Genomic DNA, 5,189 nt, shown 5'->3' with positions numbered 1-5,189 from the left:
TTCATAAAAAGATTTGACAGTTTTGTGGAAAAATATGAATTAATGACAGATAGTCAGTATGGGTTCAGAAGCAACAGATCAACAGCTTTGGCACTGATAGATTTAATGGAAAAGATAACGGAATGTATGGATAATAAGAGGTATGCGCTCGGAGTTTTCTTAGATCTAAAGAAGGCGTTTGATACTGTTAATCATGAAATTCTATTAAAAAAACTGGAAAAGTACGGGTTTAGGGGAGTGGTTTTGGAATGGTTAAAAAGCTATGTAGGGAATAGGCAACAATATGTACAAATAAATGAATATAAATCTAATTTGATGGATATAGCTTGTGGAGTACCTCAAGGTTCAGTACTGGGTCCAAAAATGTTTATTATGTACTTAAATGATATCTGCAGAGTATCGGAGATTTTAAAGTTTGTAATATTTGCAGATGACACAAATATACTGTGTTCAGGAGAGGAATTGCCACAGGTTTTGGAGATGATCACACAGGAATTAACGATATTAAAGAAGTGGTTTGATATAAATAAATGATCATTGAATCTAGATAAAACCAAATTTATGTTGTTTGGAAACCAAAAGAAAAACATCGAAGTAGAAATATGTGTTGACAATGTATATTTAGAAAGAGTAAATTAAATAAAATTTCTTGGGGTGATCATTGACCACAAGCTCTGTTGGAAGCCACACATTACTTATGTTCGGGGGAAATTGGCACGGGGCATTGCCGTCCTGGGGAAAGCAAAGCATATGTTGGATCAGAAAGCACTGCACATTTTATACTGTGCTTTACTACTGCCATATATGAGCTACTGTGTAGAGGTCTGGGGAAACACATACAAAAGTAACACACAAACAATAACTATAATACAGAAAAGGGCCATTAGATTAATAAATAATGTAGGGTACAGGGACCATACAAATGCACTCTTTGTCAAAATGCAAGCTATTAAATTCCAAGACTTGGTGAAGCTTAAAACAGCGCAAATAATGTATAAAGTAAGAAATAAACTGCTTCCCAAAGAAATCTGTAAATTGTTCATAGAAAGAGAAGGTGGGTATAACTTAAGAGGGAAGTGGAATTTAAAAATACAAAGTGCTAGAACAACTTTAAGAACTATGTCTATCTCAATTTCAGGAGTTAAATTATGGAACAGTCTAACAGAAGAAATAAAAGACAGTCAAAACATAAAACAGTTTAAAGTAAAGTATAAAAATCTAATTTTAAATAAGTATAAGAATGAAGAAAACGGGGTTAACCCAGGACGGTAATGTTGCTGGTAATGGTGTTGCGGTTCTTTTTTGGTTCTTTTTTGGTTTTTTTGTTTTGTTTTGGTTTGTTGTTTTTCCATAACTTGTGTATCTGCAAATATACACATTCTGTATTTTTCATATGAAAGAAACTATACTGTGGTGGGGCTTGCTAATTTCTTGTTTTTGATTTATGTATGTTATGTTTTGTTTTACTTCATATGTTTCATATGTTGTTTGTTTAATTTAAGACAAAAAAAAATTAAATGAATGAGAGGTAAAACTTGAGGGGGTAGGGACAAATAAGTAAATACTTCAGCCTACTCCTTTTCAAACAAATAATGGAATGATATTTTGTAATGATTGTGAAGGCACATGTTTGAAATGTTTGAAATAAAAATGAACTGAACTGAACTGAATTTTGCATATATGCTCAATAATCAATCAAACAAACTCATGAGCAGGGTAGGCTTCTGCTCATTGTGTTGTTGGGATGAAACGTGTGCACCTCTGTTCATGAAGAGATCTAGAAGCTCACTGGAATCTCACTCATCAAAACACTTGTTTGTCTGTCGCAACAACCTCGCACAAACCTTTTCTTCCTGAATAACAAAACCTGAATAAGATCATAAAACCTTTGTGTTTATGTTGTATTGTTGCATTGTTAACTGCAGCCCTTTAGCAGGCTCTGTTTTCAGAGGGAGTCCGAGGATTGATCACTCTATGCAGCAGCGCTCTGGATGGGTAGAAGGACGACTCCAGCAGCACACTGGTCACTCATGTCACGATCTCTGTCCTGTAAGTGGGACAGGACTGTGTTTTACAAAACTTTACGTCTTATTACAGAATATTTGTTCTTCAAAGAACAGGTACACAAATGAAAGTCTATTTTAAGATACACTAAACAAGGTAAAGTTGTATTAACTGCGTTGTGTTATGTTCAACTTTTTATTTATAGTTTTTTACATTCAACTATTTCATAAAATGTAAATAGAACCTAAATCAAAGTGTCATATATTTTGTATTTATAATGTAACTGATGAAAAGAAAAAACATGAAAAACAAAGTGCTGCAGTTTCAATTCGTGCTGAAGCCTGATCAGTCTTTATCAACTGCATCTCAGTCAAATTGGCTGAAAAGAAGCATTACGTGGCACAATTTTCACATATTTAATGACGCAGTGATCTGTGCTGCATATTTATATATTGCACATATGTTAAACCCAAGGGTTAAAAATATTAATGTCGACACTATAGAATCAAAGGTGAGTGTTCAGCAGGTGCAATTTTATAGACTGGAAACTTAAAGCTCACATGTCCTAATTAATTTTAGAAATTTAAAATCAGATATTGAATTTATAAAATGGTGTTTTTCTTGCTTATTTTTGTGACGCTTCTTGCAGAAAAAAGCTGAAGTAGACAAATATTTATTTATTCACAGGCAGTTTAGTACAGCATAAACTGGCTAGTTCATTGTGATAAAATTTACAGTGATGTCTTACATTTGACTGTCTAAATGTTGATTACATTAGCATTAGTAGACATTCATGTTTTCAAATGATATTGAAATTACATCCAGGACTCAGGAATAAAGCCACACCCCCGACTCCACCTCTCAGCCCCTCACACATGCAGAGAAAAAAGTGAAAAAAATCTGTAAGCGTGAAAAGAAAGAAACATGTAAAAGCAAAAGAACCATTAGTCTGAACAATTTTATCACAAAAAAACGCAACGTTTCCTTTTTTGGTTTCAGTTTTTACTCTTAATGGCAATTTTTTTAATAGCAAAGCCAAGAGTTCCTGTTCTGGCACCGTGCAAAGCTGACACCATGCCAGAAACGCCATAGAAACTGTGCATTGAATTTTGAGATGGATCTTCAGGGAGAATTGAACATAAAGTAAAGTTTGTAAATCACTGATCTATAGCATCCAACCAAGGAACCCTTCAAGGACCTCCTTAATCCCACCTGCAAGTCTTACATGGAGGAAGCAGAGTCTGGGGACGAGGGGGACAACCGTCTATCTGCTGGGATGAGGTCACTGAGGCAGTTAAACAACTCCTTGGCGGCAGAGCCTCTGGGGTGGATGAAGTCTGCCCTAAAGGCTCTGGATGTTGTAGGGCTGTCTTGGTTGACACGCCTCTACAATGTTGCGTGGAGATCAGGGCCAGTACCTCTGGATTGGCAGACCGGGGTGGTGGTCCCCATCTTTAAGAAGGGGGACCAGAGGGTGTGTTCCAACTATAGGGGGTCACACTCCTTAGCCTCCCTGGGAAAGTCTATGCCAGGGTGCTGGAAAGGAGAGTCTGTCCGTCAAACTTCAGATACAGGAGGAACAATGTGGTTTTTGTCCTGGTCGTGGAACACTAGACCAGCTTAGGCTGCTGCCACCGCCACCTGCCTTCGGATAAGCGGAAGAAGATCAATGGATGGATGGATTACTTAATATTTCCACATATATATACTTTTAAATCTCTTTGCAAAGAGTTTAGTTAGGTTTAGGTTCAGGGTCTAAACTTCAAAAATTAATGTAAAAACCAGTGATCCCTAAAATTTGTAAGATTTATATTTCAAAAAGAATTACTGAACATTTTGTGGACTATTTGTTTGGGTTTTATTTTTCTAAAGATGTTAGGGATTAAAAAACTAGAATCTTTGGCAATCTTTGACATATTTTGAAATAAAAAATTTCTCTATTTCATGTCTTTCCATGAATAAAGATGAAAGGTTCACTAGAAGAAGGGGAAAGTTTTCTGTTATTTCAGTGTGAAGGCTTTATATATACTGGCAGGTTCTTATTAGAACACCCTGGATAAAGGAAAGAAGAACAGATGTGTAAACAAACTTTAAAGTCTTCTGACGCTCTGATTGGAGTTGGATATGAAATATTCACCAATAGGTGTGGATAGTCCTATTTTTGGCTCTCAGTCAGGACGCTCCATTTTTTTGTTTTCATTCACAATGCTGCACTTCTTTCCATAAAAAAGCATTAGATGAGCCAGATGGCCGTAGCTTCCAACTACGCCGACTCACATGAAATATTCAGCCAGGATCTTTATGGTTTTTTAAAAAACAGGTTACCGGATACATAAGCACCTGTTTATGAGTTTAGCTGGCCTCCCCCAAAACACAAGCATCCTATTTCCTTTGCTCTTTTTTCTTCAATTGAAAATGGTTTTAAAGACACTTCATGGTAGGCAGCTATAACATTTTATCCACATTGCCATGGCTGACTTTGGCTTCTCAAAGTAAATATAAGCTACCACCATAAATTCATAATTGAATTTAATTTTGCATTGAATTATCTTAAAGGCCTCATAGTACCGTATAACCCCAACAAGCACTGTGCTCTCAGACCGTTGGCTTGTTGGGGTTCCTAGGATGTTTCAAAGTATTATGGGAGGCAGAGCCTTCAGCTTTTAAGCCCCTCTCCTGTGGAACCAGCTCTCAGTTTTTCATGCATTTTTGACAAAGCATATAGTTAGCACTGGATCAGATGACCCTAAGTCCTCCCTTAGTTATGCTGCAATAAACTTAGTGCATCATAGGAAGCTCCGAGCAGTTTGAGTATCTCTCCTTCTCTCACACCTTTTTACTCCCTGAGTGTTTATACACCAATCTGCATTTAATTATGAAGTAATATTAATCACTGGCTCTCTTCCATGGCATGTCTTTTGTCCTGTCTCCCTCATCCTCAACCAGTCGCGGGTGACGTCTGCCCCTCCCTGAGCCTGGTTGTGCTGGAGGTTTCTTCCTGCTAAATGTGAATTTTTCCAACCACACACTTCTTTGGGTTGGCTGTGAGCCCTGCCTGCCTCAGGGACTCCAGGACCCCAGCCACATGCTGCATATGCTCCGATCAGGTGTCACTGTGGATGATGACATCATCCAGGTAGGTGGAACTATCTGCAGTACCTTTTCCTTAGACTCTGGAGAATACA

Source organism: Aulonocara sp. 'chitande type north' Nkhata Bay, linkage group LG2, assembly GCF_057382095.1.
Source record: "Aulonocara sp. 'chitande type north' Nkhata Bay isolate Kocher_YH1m ecotype deep benthic linkage group LG2, A_spYH_male_GT1.1, whole genome shotgun sequence".
NCBI lineage: Eukaryota > Metazoa > Chordata > Actinopteri > Cichliformes > Cichlidae > Aulonocara > Aulonocara sp. 'chitande type north' Nkhata Bay.
This window is presented reverse-complemented; position numbering follows the sequence as displayed.